A 16,369-nucleotide genomic window follows, 5' to 3' on the forward strand; every position below is an offset into this window, starting at 1 on the left:
ATGTAAATTACTTCTCTCTTTCGGCACGTCTGTAGCAATGAAAAACTTGCTCAAAGCAACTAAAAAGGCGCGTCTCATTTACTGAGCGGCAAATTAATTACAGGTGAACTCCCTGTGGAATGGGTGCACGTAATGTGAATGCATTCTAAATTGCAATTGTGAAAATTTGTCTAGCGAATGATAAATATTGGGAAACTGATGACGACGTGGTAAATTACGTTAAAGCTGATTCCTTTAAAAGGTGTTTTGGCAAATGTAGAAAAGCGTTCTTCATTGTGATTAAGATTTGCAGAGAATATGTAGGGAAACAGCCTACTCACGCTGTAGTAAATTCACATCAGTTTCCATTGTGTGCCAGCCAGTCTGCTGTAACTCTGTAACTAGCTCTGACGTCATAAATGTTGCGCAATACCTTAAAAATCAAGCAAATGACCTAAAACTTTTCTAGCATGTCAGGAATAATACTAAATTAATGTGTGTTAAATATCAGTTCGATAACTTCAGTCATTTTCGAAATTTGGACGTTTTTCTGAAAAAATCATTGGCGCAACAGAAAAGAGCTAGAGACTTCAAAATTTATATTTAGATTCATCTTTCATAATGATTTAATAAAAACAGTACTTTGGATTTCACAAATTAAGATTTTAGTGTAAATTCATGATTTTCTGGTTTTCATCTCAAAACTGAAGGAAGCAAGATAGATTAAGTAGGCTAATAAATAAGGCTAGGATGTTTAGATTTAAATAGGTTGGAGGTCCGCTATGACTATGAAGATGTGTAAAGTTTCCTTTTAGTACCTATAAAATTATAGCGATAGCAGATCTCAAAAGGGCCAGTTCAGAGCTCATCTACTGCGTACAGTGTAATTTAATTAATTCTCTCGCCCAGAATATTTAACTTAGCCACGTCAAAATTTTATTATCAATACTTACCTGCGTGCTGAATGCACGTTTAAATTAAGAGCTTCTTCGGCCATCAGCAAAAGAAGCTATAAATTATTATGTAACTTGAAGTGGTGCGTTACTAGCCCAGCGGCTAGTCGAGAGAGCCGAAAAGATCAGGCGTTCCCTTCGCCGTCCGCACCGCGGGTTTATACATATAAGGACGCTGCGCGGGGAAGGCAAGGCCCCAGTTCTCTCCAGACGCTGAATGACACGCCATCTGTGTCGGTAGTCGCGTCGCATCAGTGTATCTGCTACAAACAGCCTCGGGTGCCGTATTAAGTTACTAGAGATACGCGGAACCATGAAAACATTTCATGTGAAGTGTTAATTCTGGAATGATTTTCATTATCTAGTTTCAGTTTGCGTATTGTATTTTCACGTGCCGTCGCGGGACAGACATTCTACCAAATATTTAGCGTGGCGTTTGATGAAGTATTTTCATCAAATTATGGCGAGCGTTCTTTTTAACATTTAATTCGGACATTTATAGTTGCATCAGCGCAATAGACTCTGAACTGCTCTGTTAGTTAGGTTGTAGGGATACTTGTGTTTTTTATCAGTGAATTTCAGAATATACTCAACTATTTTGGAAAACCGTTTTTAATTAGAAATCCCGGACAATCTCCTAATTCCTCAGAGCTATAAGCTGCAGCTATAATGGTATCTCAATTGAAGTGGGCACTAGGATCTCTAAATACTGGCTCCATGTTTTATTAAATCACTTTCTGGGTGCCAAGAAGTAAATAGAGAGCCAGTGTTGAGAACGGCGAAAGACAGCATTAACAACATTCTAAAAGCCAGAAACTGCTTCAACACGCAAGCATTGTTACATCAAATTTATTTTTACAAACCTATCCGCCGCCCCACATATGGTGCATCGGCCGGGAAATCAACTAAGTGAAAGTGATTTTTAACTATTCGGATTCGCGAGTGGAATGCGACACGCAGCTGAGTAATAGAACAGTGAATGTGTTACGTGTGAATGTGGACGACGCAATTGGATTAACAACACATCTGGATTGACGGAGCTGGCACTGAGTCTAGCGGTGCTGCCGGCATCGCGAGAAGCCAGTCTCGCCGCACCGCAGTCGTCCGCTGGAGCAGCCGGCGCAGCGCCTGCATTTGCGGGCCACGCAAACACACAACAGCCGTCGGAGAGCCGTCTGCAGTTCAACGTGCCACGTCGCATCAGGAATACTGGTACGCCGCGCCGGCAACGCCATACGTCGTGCAGAAGGAACTAAGTTAAGTGAAAAGCTGTTAAAAGTTTTACTAACCTGCACTAAAAGACTGTCGGCGATGGAACCGTCAAAAGAAACAGAGGTTAAACTTATATCAGAACCTATGTCTGTTGAGGGAACTGTAAATTCAGACAACGGTTCGAGTGTAAATATGCATGAAAGTAGTAATGTTAAAGTGAAAAATGAAGTATTGTCTCTGGACAGTAGTGTGCGAAGGGGAAATGATTCAATAATAGAGACCCCTGTAGTAAAGCGGAAAGTAGAAATTGTAAATTTATGGGATGATAGTTTCTCTGATGAATCAAAAATGAAACAGTCATCAGAGATGGTAGAGTTTAAGAAGGAGCAGTTAGATATGACTAATCAATCAGAAGTTTCATGTAGTTTTGATGATTCTGGTATTGGAGCTAGTTTTTCGTCACCTGAGTGTGATAAAAAGCCAGCTCGTGAGCAACCCAAAGATGCTGGGGCTGTTGATCTAAATGTTATATTACAAGCAATAGCTGCCAGTCAAACAAATTTTAATATGCGGTTTGAGGCAATGGACAATAAATTAGAATCCAATAATGCTGAATTAAAGTCTGAAATAAGTGAACAGGTCAAAAGCAGTAATGCTGAGTTAAAGTTTGAAATAACTGAAGTCAAAAACAGTAATGCTGAATTAAAGTCTGAGATTGTGGCCAGCCAAACAAATTTTAATAAACGATTGGAGGTAATGGACGATACCTTCAAGGCTGGTTGCAATAAGTTGAAAGAGGATCTAGACAGTTTGAATTATAAAATTGATTACAACCATGAGGATATTAAGAAAAAGGTTGCTCAACAGTTTTCTGAAATGTATAAAACAGTTAAATCCGAAGTTGCTGAGGTTCGCAAAGACTTCCAAATGGAAGATGCGAAGCTGGAGCACAAGTTAACAGAAAAGATCGAGGCGGAATCTGAACTGTGCTCAGATAGGTTTAAAGATGTTAACATAAAAGTAAACATATGTCAAGCAGACATAGATGCAATCAAAACTGATACTAACCATATTGTACAAAGAGTAGATAATGTGGAAATGAAAGTAGAAAATATTAGTACTAACATTGCTAACATTGAGAGTAAAGTAGCTTCAGTAACTTCTGGTAATGGTAATATACAACAAGTTGTAGCTGCAAACGCCGCTTTTATCGGGTGTCGGCAGTTCTTGCGGTTCGATCCAGACAAAAATATCCACCCGCTAGATTTCTGGAACGATTTTGAAGATGTGATTCCACCAACTTGGTCTGAACGAGAGAAAATCTCGTTTATTAGAAGCCATTTAGCAGGTGACGCCATGCGTTGGTCAGCTGATGTTATGTTGAAATGTAAAACATTAGCGGAATTTAAAACAGCTTTTATTAATGAGTATTGGTCTAGCAATAAGCAAAATGAAGTGTTGAGAGAATTTTGGAGTGGGAAACGCTTCAATGCAGGCAAGGAATCAATTAAAGAGTTTGCTAGGTCATGGATTTCACGTTTGTCACATTTGGCGGAAAAGCTGAAACCTGAAATGATTATACTAGGTCTTGAAGCCAAACTGCCATGGTACTGGCAAACTAGTATTATATCTGCCCCTAGAGACAATCTGGATCGTTTCATTGAGTATTTGGAACGTGTAGAACGTGTTGCTGCCAATGAGGAGCAAGCACGTAATAACAGAAATGCCAATAACAATAATAGTAATTTTAGGAACGAGCAAAATGGCAATGTAAACATCAGAACAGTAGGTGTTCGCCATCCTAAGAGAGGTAGGAATTGGGGAAATAATTATCAGAACAAACAATGGCATCCAAGGGATAATAATTTTGTTCCAAACAGAAATATGCATGTAAACAACAGTACGGAAAGCAATGCTATGCCAGTTAACTATAATGAAAATAAAGGAAACAGCAGTAGGCCGAGGCAGGAAAACTAGTTCCCGTCTATGAGGACACTGGCGCTCACCAGGCGGTTACTTTTCCTAAGCCAGTAGTTAAGGGAATTGGTAAGACAGATCAGAATACTCAAACTGAACATGTGGATGAAGAGTCGGTAGCACCTAAGGATACAACAGAAATATTAGATCACTCACAGTATTTGATAGATACCGTGTTAGAGACGCTTTCTAAGTGGGAAGAGAAAGAGAAGGCGCAGCAGTGTAACGATAGGGACGAGCTACAAAATACTGAATTGTCAGGTGAAGAAGCAGAAGAAATTCATGCTTATATTTACGATGAGGATGATGTGCTCTTATCTAAAGTGCCTGTGCAGGATATTGATAATGTACTAATAGATTTAGGACAGGAGGTAAGTGAGAATGTAGAGGGTAGGCTGTTGAGGGTCGATGAACCCAGTAGCTGTGACCAGTTGTCACTGGAGAAGGAACCCGACGAAAATAGTAAAAGTGGTTTAGCTGTAACTAGTGTTATGCCCGGTCTGGAGGCGCAGAATCGCTCAGACTACAGTAATTTGGGTCATGTTCAGCAAACTAAATGTAATGAAGTCGTGCGGTGTTTCGATTTAAAATTAATAGACCGACTGGAAAAGGCAGCTGAAAATGTAATTCAGGAAACCCCTACACACTGTGACCTAAATGTAATGAAGACAGATGTCGATCACTTTAGTTGGAGACAAATCCAAAAGGAACTACTAGATGAAGTTGAGGAACCACCTGTACAACCTAGAATAAGCCACCCTATAATAATAGTGAATATGTTGGGTATCAATGTACGTCGTCTCTTAGACAGTGGAAGTGAGGTGAGTGCAATATCTCAGTCCTTCTTTGATGCATTACCTGGTAAAGACAAGCTTACAGTAATGAGGGTATCAGGACTAAGAATAATTGGTGCTACTGGCAAGGTGTCAAAAACGGTAAAGCAAGAAGCTTTACTGCCCTTTAACATTAATGGTAATTTAATTGATCATCCATGTTTAATTGTAAACAATCTCAGTATTGAGGTTTTAATTGGCATAGATTTCTTGTCAAAATATCAGAGTGTTGTTGACTTTGAAAGAAGCCAGTTAAAAATGGTCTTGCCAATAACCGGAGTAATTATAGTACCTTTTAGTGATAAGCATGTAGTGACTGATCATGAAACTTGGGAGCTGCCTATACGAGTTCTGAAAAACAGGAGATATTGGGACGAAGGTGTTATTCTTAATGACAATAAGCTGAACACAGAAGAAGAAGAAGAAGCAATTATTTTAGACAAAATAGAAGCTAAATTGCAGGAAATCGATAGGATTTCAGACAATCAAAAGGAAGAACTGAGACAGGTTCTCAAAAGGCATCATAAAGTATTTTCAGATCGACGTGGCGTGGTCAAAGGTTATGAATGAATGCTGTAGGGAGGATGTTGTTCTGTAACCTCTACACAGTGTGGCAGCTGTGCAGTCCCAGCTGTGTGAGATCTTCTTTCCCTTTCAGGTCTCACTCACTCTTCATCTTTTCTATCCACCTAAAATTTCTAACTCTTCTTTACAGCATTAAACCAATGAATGCTGTAGGGAGGAGGTTGTTCTGTAACCTCTACACAGTGTGGCAGCTGTGCAGTCCCAGCTGTGTGAGATCTTCTTTCCCTTTCAGGTCTCACTCATTCTTCCTCTTTCCTATCCACGTAAAATTTCTAACTCTTCTTTACAGCATTAAACCAATGAATGCTGTAGGGAGGAGGTTGTTCTGTAACCTCTACACAGTGTGGCAGCTGTGCAGTCCCAGCTGTGTGAGATCTTCTTTCCATTTCAGGTCTCACTCACTCTTCATCTTTTCTATCCACCTAAAATTTCTAACTCTTCTTTACAGCATTTAACCAATGAATGCTGTAGGGAGGAGGTTGTTCTGTAACCTCTACACAGTGTGGCAGCTGTGCAGTCCCAGCTGTGTGAGATCTTCTTTCCATTTCAGGTCTCACTCACTCTTCATCTTTCCTATCTACAAAAATTTCGACCTCTTCTTTCCAGACATGAAAATTTTCTGTCATGGCTATCAAGCCATGAGTTATGTAACCATTCTATCTACCGGTTAGTGAAGAAAAATACCTAATGTGACAAAGCCAATAGTGACAAACAATAGAGAAGTATGACGTAATTAAGATACAAATGTATTTGAGTAACAATTATGTATAGTACCCTGGTAAAATAGTAAGTACAAAGTGTTGTTTTATTGGAAATGGTCCACCAACAGTAATTTAAAAAGATATATGAATTCGTGTACAAGCAGGATCTGAAGTGGTAGTGAAACCTAGTGTATGCATTAGAGCTAACTAATAAATAGTAAGAAAGAGATTGCTTAGTGTTAGGAAAAATATGCAGATAAGTTGTAAGATTAAACTCACCTGGTGTAGCAAGGAAAGGCAGTGTAATAGAATTAAGCAGTGTTTGTGGTTGAGACGTGAAGGACACGTCCCTGAAGTATTTATAAGGTTGGAGCTGGCCATTATTTTAGTGTAGTGTGTGACAGGATACACCTACACGTATTGAGGTTATAGCAAATCAAGTGTAGTCTTAGAAAGATCAGCCAATAAAATATTTGTGGACATTAATCACTGGTTCCTAGCCAATTCTTTGTCACTAAACTTTGAAAAAACACACTACATGCAGTTCAGAACTTGTAAGGGGTGTCCCAAGAGTATATGTCTAACATATGATGACAAGAAGATAGAAGAAGTGGACAGTGTTAAATTCTTGGGATTACAGCTTGATAATAAATTCAATTGGGAGGAGCACACCACAGAACTGCTGAAGCGTCTTAACAAATCTCTGTTTGCAATGCGAATTTTGTCAGACGTAGGGGATATAAAAATGAAAAAGCTGGCATACTATGCTTACTTTCATTCCATAATGTCATATGGGATTATTTTTTGGGGTAATTCATCAAGCCAAGCTAAAGTTTTCCGGGCACAAAAACGTGCAGTAAGAATAATATGTGGTGTGAACTCAAGAACATCCTGCAGAAGCCTGTTTAGGGAACTAGGGATACTAACTACAGCTTCCCAGTATATTTATTCCTTAATGAAATTTGTCATTAAAAATATATCACTTTTTCAAACCAACAGCTCAATTCATGGAATCAATACTAGAAATAAGAATAATCTTCACAAGAATTTAAAGTCACTTAGTCTTGTACAAAAAGGTGTGCATTATTCAGGAACACACATTTTCAATAACTTGCCAGCAGCCATAAAAAGCTTAACAACCAATGAAATTCAGTTTAAGAGAAGCCTAAAGGATTTATTGGTGGCCAACTCCTTCTACTCCATTGATGAATTTCTTAGTAAAACCAACTGATTTGTGTATAAGTACAACATAACTTCTGCACAATTTCAGTGCAGTAATGTGTTCACTGAAAATTTGTGTGTGTGTGTGTGTGTAAGTATAATCTAACTTCTGCACCATTTCAGTGCAGTAATGTGTTCATTGTAAATAAGTATTACAGTAGTTGTATTACATGTTTATTACCTTATAAATAAATAAAAAACGTTTTTTATTTTAAATTCAGTGCATTAGTATTTGTAAAATGACTCTTAGTGTTCATTAAAAATGACGATCATTCCACTTGGGACCTGTGGAATGGTACATTAGCTTATTTGTTTTAGTTGTAAATATTTGTCATGTATTGTTGTTTTTCTGACATGTTCCACATCCAGGAGGACCTCCTCACTACGGATCAATTGGAATGAAAGTAAATCTAATCTAATCTAATCTAAAGTTGGAGGCGTGAATGCGACCATAGGTACCCTTATGTTAGATGAGACAGAGCAGCTCATGGTGTCCTATAGGTTTAAGGAATTTAGCATTACGCTCGTCCATAATTACTTGATGCACTTTAGTGGTAGGTCTGAGAGAGACTACCTGAGGTTTCAGCGTCCGATCGAGTGGAAATGGATTGCCACGTGAGCAAACTAATCAGCTGCAATACACTATGAATACGAAAGAAATGTGCTATCCTATGCTTTAAATATTAATAGAGTGAGTTTTAAATAAGTACATACACTAGCAAAGTAAATAAATAACATACTGACAGACGTGAAATATTAGTTTAGCTCAGCATAAATAAATACACTTCAAAGTAAGTAAGTACCTAATTGCAGATGTGGAACTGACAACAGCAGAGGACCAATAAGTGGATTTATTAGTCAACTAAACGTAGTGTGTTTTGAACACTCACAACTGTACTATTACCAAACGTTACTCACATGTACAAAGATGCTGAGAAAACAACCACTAATCATACTCATACTATCTCTAAGAATAAGGTAATCAAAGATGAGTCAGTTAAGTGCTTAAAATACAAATGTATCAGGAATGTACCGAGCATTGGTTCAGTGTTCCGGCCCAGAAATAAGAAATTCAGATTAAATATGATTTATGATTGTATGCCTTATGAGCATAAATTTTCTCCAGTACGTGACTAACGGCGTTTGGAGCCATTTGTTTACCGATTTTATGACAGTCAAGTAACCGTGAGAGTAAAATTAAAAAGATTCTGTTAACTTTGTTCCAGCAAAATATTGAAGGATAAAATGTATATATCCCCATTTCATTGTGACCCACCCATAGATATTAAGTGAACAGAGTCTGAGGCACTCTTTTTGTTTGTTCTACAGGACAAACCAGATAATGGCAGCCTGGTAGCTGCGTGAAAGCGTGGAGTGACTTGGACACAACTCACAGTGACCCCTCCCCTTTCCCCCAGGTAATTTAGAGTGAACGTGAAGGACGCACACCACAGCAACTTCCCCTCCTCTACCCTTGTGAATGGAAGTGTAGGACGCCAGCCAAAGCGGCTACAACCACATGTGTAAAAATTATTTGTGGAATTTTCTTTCAGGTTTAGAAAGACTGCTAAGAGATAATCATCTGTTTATGTGTCATGTTATTTTCTTTGAATTTGTGTATGTAAAAATGTATTTAATGTATTTAATAGATCTAAGATTTTCATAATTTTTTAATTTGTATGTGTTTGTTTGTCTAAGGCAATATGTACGCCAAAATATTTCATTGACTTTGCTTAAAATTTTGAGTAATGACATTGTTTAAAAGGCAGTGAACATGCCTACAATTTAAATAATTAATGTAGGTAATCAGTTTTCTTTAATGTTTCTACAGGTTTATATTTCAATTTTGAGTTTTCATAGGGAGTTAGACTGTACTCTTGCTTCCCTTTTTGTAATTAAATTTTTTTTCATTCATTAACATTCATAAACAAAAAAAAATTTAAGTAGAGGTTGATGTAGGGAAGCAGCCTACTCACGCTGTAGTAAATTCACATCAGTTTCCATTGTGTGCCAGCCAGTCTGCTGTAACTCTGTAACTAGCTCTGACGTCATAAATGTTGCGCAATACCTTAAAAATCAAGCAAATGACCTAAAACTTTTCTAGCATGTCAGGAATAATACTAAATTAATGTGTGTTAAATATCAGTTCGATAACTTCAGTCATTTTCGAAATTTGGACGTTTTTCTGAAAAAATCATTGGCGCAACAGAAAAGAGCTAGAGACTTCAAAATTTATATTTAGATTCATCTTTCATAATGATTTAATAAAAACAGTACTTTGGATTTCACAAATTAAGATTTTAGTGTAAATTCATGATTTTGTGGTTTTCGTCTCAAAACTGAAGGAAGCAAGATAGATTAAGTAGGCTAATAAATAAGGCTAGGATGTTTAGATTTAAATAGGTTGGAGGTCCGCTATGACTATGAAGATGTGTAAAGTTTCCTTTTAGTACCTATAAAATTATAGCGATAGCGGATCTCAAAAGGGCCAGTTCAGAGCTCATCTACTGCGTACAGTGTAATTTAATTAATTCTCTCGCCCAGAATATTTAACTTAGCCACGTCAAAATTTTATTATCAATACTTACCTGCGTGCTGAATGCACGTTTAAATTAAGAGCTTCTTCGGCCATCAGCAAAAGAAGCTATAAATTATTATGTAACTTGAAGTGGTGCGTTACTAGCCCAGCGGCTAGTCGAGAGAGCCGAAAAGATCAGGCGTTCCCTTCGCCGTCCGCACCGCGGGTTTATACATATAAGGACGCTGCGCGGGGAAGGCAAGGCCCCAGTTCTCTCCAGACGCTGAATGACACGCCATCTGTGTCGGTAGTCGCGTCGCATCAGTGTATCTGCTACAAACAGCCTCGGGTGCCGTATTAAGTTACTAGAGATACGCGGAACCATGAAAACATTTCATGTGAAGTGTTAATTCTGGAATGATTTTCATTATCTAGTTTCAGTTTGCGTATTGTATTTTCACGTGCCGTCGCGGGACAGACATTCTACCAAATATTTAGCGTGGCGTTTGATGAAGTATTTTCATCAAATTATGGCGAGCGTTCTTTTTAACATTTAATTCGGACATTTATAGTTGCATCAGCGCAATAGACTCTGAACTGCTCTGTTAGTTAGGTTGTAGGGATACTTGTGTTTTTTATCAGTGAATTTCAGAATATACTCAACTATTTTGGAAAACCGTTTTTAATTAGAAATCCCGGACAATCTCCTAATTCCTCAGAGCTATAAGCTGCAGCTATAATGGTATCTCAATTGAAGTGGGCACTAGGATCTCTAAATACTGGCTCCATGTTTTATTAAATCACTTTCTGGGTGCCAAGAAGTAAATAGAGAGCCAGTGTTGAGAACGGCGAAAGACAGCATTAACAACATTCTAAAAGCCAGAAACTGCTTCAACACGCAAGCATTGTTACAGCAAATTTATTTTTACAAACCTATCCGCCGCCCCACAAATAGATATTGCAAAATATATATATGTTCATCGTACATTACAACAGGTTGCAGCAGCTGAGTTAATCTACGCTGAAAAGCCATTAGTGTTACCTAATTGAGAAGAGCGGAAAGTTCTGTGCTAGATAACAAATTGTTCTAGTTGTGTGCAGGCAGCAGCTCGGGCTCAATTAGAGCAAAGAAAATTATTACCTCATAACGATACCTTCATCAAATCAGTCAAAAAAATCTTTCTCGCAGTAAAAATATCAAAAACCATATTATAAAATCAATTTCCTCAATAAATATAAGTTTTCATCATTCATGTCATGCCACTCTCTCGGCCGTGGCTCACGTCGCGGCTACACGATTGGGACTAACTGTCTCTGTGACTAGTACGGAATGTTTGATACAGTGTTGCCAATTTAGCGACTTTGTCGCTAGAAATGGCTACTTTTGCCTTAGTCTTAGCGACAAAAAAAACTTTTTAGTGACAAAAATTATTTAGCGACTTATCTGGCGACTCTTGGAGTACTGACGGCTTTTGAAGTACAAATGAAAACTATTTTGGGCGAGTATTTTCATTCACAAAACTACGATTTTAACTATAGAATGGGTACTACACTGACTTTGTTCTAGATTTACTAAGTTAAATTAAGTTCTTAGCAGATCATGTTGCATTGTTCAGCATTTAGTAAACCTGAATGTTGGAATTGCCTACAGAGTGAGAAAATCTTGACTATAGAACAATTCATTATTCATTACCCACTAGCCTGTTATCGTCGATAGCGCATCGATCTATAATTCTTCAACTTTTGATCTCCATTTATTTTTCGAATTGACAAAAAACATATGTAATATTAAGTATAATAAAATACATTTCTGTCCAGCAACCTCTAATTTTTCGAAATGTTAACTCGCAGTCAAATTATTACCACATGCACAGTGGTAACGCAAGAACAATTCGGTGGGGGTATCTCAGACATTATTACGTTTTAAACAATGAACAATAGGACTGATACCGAGTTACCGAGTGCGTAGATTGTTTCATGTCCTCTAGTTCGCCTGAGTTTTAATGTATTTTCACTGATTATAAATTGGTGAAACTTATGTTGTGGTGGCTTACATAACGGATTTACCGCAGAAGAAGAAGCAGTGCGCTCAAAAATATCGGGAAGCGTTAGAATCAGAACCTGAATTCAATGGGTGGCTGAAACCAGTCGTTGGAGACTTATCCAAGGCAGGATGTCAAGTATGTGCAACAGAGTTTTATGCTAAATTGTGTGATATTAGAAAGCATTCGAAAACTATTAAGCATAAACAAAAAATTGATTTAAAAAGAAAAACACAAACCACCTTACCTGTGAAAATTGTTCCGAAAACTACAGTTAGAATAGCAAGCAGAGCGGAGTGCGTTCTTTCTTTATTTATTGTTCTATTTTAGCTGTAGATCATTTAGGAATACTGTGCAAGAAGGTGTTTTCCGGTGATGAGGGCGCTAAAAACATGCAATTACATCGTACAAAGTGCACTAACATTATAACTGAAGTTTTGGCTCCATATTTTACACCAACATTGGTTGAAGACATAGATAACCAAAAATACAGTGTACTAATAGATTAATCCACAGATGAATCAATATCTAAAATGCTAGGTATCGTTATACGGTACTATAGTATAAACAACCAAACCATTAGATCAGCATTTCTCAAACTCACTGTAGTAGAAACTGCAGATGCAAGAAATCTGGCTGCTGTTCTTGTGAGTTCTTTGAAGGATCTCAAACTTCCAATCGCTAATATGGTAGGAATTGGCACAGATAATGCTTCTGCAATGGTTGGAATAAACAATGGGCTTTTCGAACAACTCAAGAGAGAATATGGTTTGAAGCATTTGGTATTGATCCGTTACATTTGTCACTCTCTTCAGCTTCCAGTTTCGCATGCCTCAGTGAATGCCATACCTGGAAACGTAGAGTTTCTTGTACGGGAAACCTACAATTGTTTCTCCATTTCACCCAAAAGACAAGAGGAATATAGAAAGGTTTATGAGACAATAAATTGTGGAAAACAGCCACTAGAAATTTTGAAGGTGTGTGCAACACGTTGGCTTTCAATTGAACCAGCAATACGAAGAATTCTGGAGCAGTGGGAAGAACTAAAGCTATATTTTTCACTTGCCATGGCTCAAGACAATTGTTACACTGCCGAACTTTTCTACAAGATGTATTGTGACGACTCAAATCATCTTTACATGTTTTACCTTAAACATGCTTTAAGAGACGTACAAATAGCAATAAAAGCTTTTGAAGGAGAAGACAATGACCCCACTAAATTACTAGATACACTTGTATTTCTCTTGCAGTCACTCGGAAAAAACATAGATTTTCCACTGTTGATTTGTTGACAACACCAGTTCCAAGCGAATGTGAGTACGCAAATCCGAACCTTGGCTTTATGTTTGAACAGAAATTGTCTAAGTTTGTCTGAAGAAAATAAAGTTTATTTGAAGAAGATATGCATTCAGTTTAGTCTGAAACTCATAAAAGAAATTCAACAAAGACTGCCAAGTAACGTTACGATCCTGAAAAAAATGTCAATGCTGAATATTACGGTATATTGATAATTTTTACTTATGAACCGTCTGACAGAAACTGAATAAAACACAATTTTAGTGCCATACGCGTTTCGCCTTAATTTTCTGCAAGGCATCATCAATGTGGAAAAAACCGCAAATTGGCGTTCATAAGAAGAGGAACAACACCAAAAATGCAACAGGAGCGTAATATGTAAGAAATTGTCCACGCAACCTGCCACTGATGATGCCTTGCAGAAAATAAAGGCGAAACGCGTATGGCACTAAAATTGTGTTTTATTCAGTTGCTGTCAGACGGTTCATAAGTAAAAATTATCAATATACCGTAATATTACACGCAACTGAGGAAGACAGGACTACAAAAGTTGAAGATGTCAATGCTGAACGTTGAAGAAACACTAAAAGTGATTAAAAATAATGCTGTAGCGGATGTAGCCAAAGAATTGGGTTTTAGTGGCAATTTCATAGACGGTATGCTGCAAGAATGGCATAATATCAACTTCATTAGGTGGAATAACACTACTAACACTGTTCGATTTTGGAGTGAGGTTTTGCAGTATAAACATGCCGCAAGGGAGAATCCTTTTTCTTTGATTTCACAGCTAGCAATGACTGTTCTATGCCTACCGCATTCAAATGCAGAAGCGGAAAGAATATTCAGTTCTTTGAACATTATAAAAACTAAACAACGTAACAGATTATCGTTAAAGACAATTAATGCTTTGATCATATTGAGAGACCAGCTGAAGAAACAAAATAAAGATTGTGCATCTTTTGACGTACCGTCAGACGTATTGGAGCTTATTGCAACGGACAAAAGTTACTCTTTTGCGACAAAACCAGTCGAACTGCAACATCATCTTTTGAGCGACATTCAACCCTCTGCATCAACTACAGTTCTGTCAGAGCATGAAACAGAAGAGTTATTCGATCTTCTGAGTGATGACGATGAATAGCTCACGTACCGGTATGTATATATTATGTAACCTAATTTGAGTTGTTGCTTTCTTTTGTTACAAATATAGTTCTATATTTCAAGTATTTTGACTACTGTGATTGAAACAACAATTTATGTATTGTGTCAATTATGATAACATGTTTAATTAAGCTGTAGCGTATTTTACATGTATGTTGTTGCAAGCAATACGTCATTTAATTAAGACAGTATAGAAATTACGTATGAGACAATTTATATTAATATTTTATTCCTCCCCCCCCCCCCTCCCCACACACTGGCTTATTGCACCATTCACAGCACGAAATTTTCAGTACACCCCTAGTTGAATCAGTATTAGCGACTTTCTAGCGACTTTTTATATTGAATCTAGCGACTCGGGGTTTTTAGAGTTGGCAACACTGGTTTGATATATTGTGAATATTTTGAGGTAGCATATAGGAACGTTCTCCGCAACTTAAAATCTGTACAACATTTGTGCGAAGAGACATTTTATTCAAAGTCTAAAGAAGATTGTTTCCGTTGTTATACAAAACAGAGCAACGATAAATGCAACAAGAAATCTCTTTCGACATGAGATAGATAAAAAATAAGTTTAGGTCACGTAGATACTGATAGCGAAAGTGATTACAGTTATTCTCACTATGAAGAGTCAGTGTTTCGTGTCCAGCGCACATACGCGTATCCGTGCTTATGGGAGCATCGCCTGTAAACAATGCAGGAGTAGAACTCAAATACAGATTTGACGGAGGGTTATTTAATCAGTCCACACTGCACTCTGAAAGGTTCGCAAGTCTCACTCAGGTAACTGAACGGCAGTACGCTGATGACAATGCTTTTCCAGCTCACTCATCCCCAGAGCAGCAACTGTCTGTAAATTGTTTCAGTACTGCAGATAAACGGTTTGGCTTGACCATCAGCGTCCAAAAAACAAAGGTACTAACACCGACAGCTCCTGTAACTGTCTTTCAGGGTCTCAATATCCGCACTGCGCCGGCCGGCGTGGCCGAGCGGTTCTAGGCGCTACAGTCTGGAACCGCGCGACCGCTACGGTCGCAGTTTCGAATCCTGCCTCGGGCATGGATGTGTGTGATGTCCTTAGGTTAGTTAGGTTTAAGTAGTTCTAAGTTCTAGGAGACTGATGATCACAGCAGTTAAGTCCCATAGTGCTCAGAGCCATTTGAACCATATCCGCATTGCAGCACACCTTTGGAATATCTAGGATGTGTTTTATCAACTACTTGCTCATCGGAAGAGAACGTGCAGGACAGGATGCATGCCATGAACGTTGCTTTTGGACATCTCCTACATTGGGTCTTCCTGAATAAAGATCTAACACTATGCACCAAACTGATCATGTGTCGAGCAGTTGTTGTTTCTAACCTGCTCTATGGTTGCGAACCGTGGACATTATAACGCTCTGATTTTAAGCAACTGGAAGGCTTCCACGAACAGAATCTTAGACACCTTACGAACATCAAATAAGATGGTTCGTATCAAACACTATGCTTCTTGAGGAGGCAAAAATGTATATATAGTACAGAAGCCACCATCGTTGGTTACCAACTCAGATGGATTGGGCATGTCCAGCGAATGAGAAACAAAAGACTTCCTCGACAAATTTTATATAGTGCAGTGAGCACTGACGTAAGTGTTAATCAAATCAACAGCAAGAAAATAATGTATATCGACGTTAAAGCGTTTCCAGCGTCCAAGACTGGATCACTCACAGGGTTTATACACTGCTTCATTCACTACATCTTTAACAAGGGAGGAGAGTCAATAAATGATTTTAAACAACACATCATTCATGAAAAACAGAGATTCTCAACAACCAATTGACAAGAGAACAGTTTTTACCATTTATCTGTCTTATATAAAAACAATAAGGCAAACAGAGAAACAACCGACA

The sequence above is a fragment of the Schistocerca americana genome, chromosome 7 (assembly GCF_021461395.2).
Source record: "Schistocerca americana isolate TAMUIC-IGC-003095 chromosome 7, iqSchAmer2.1, whole genome shotgun sequence".
In the NCBI taxonomy this organism is placed as follows: Eukaryota; Metazoa; Arthropoda; class Insecta; order Orthoptera; family Acrididae; genus Schistocerca; species Schistocerca americana.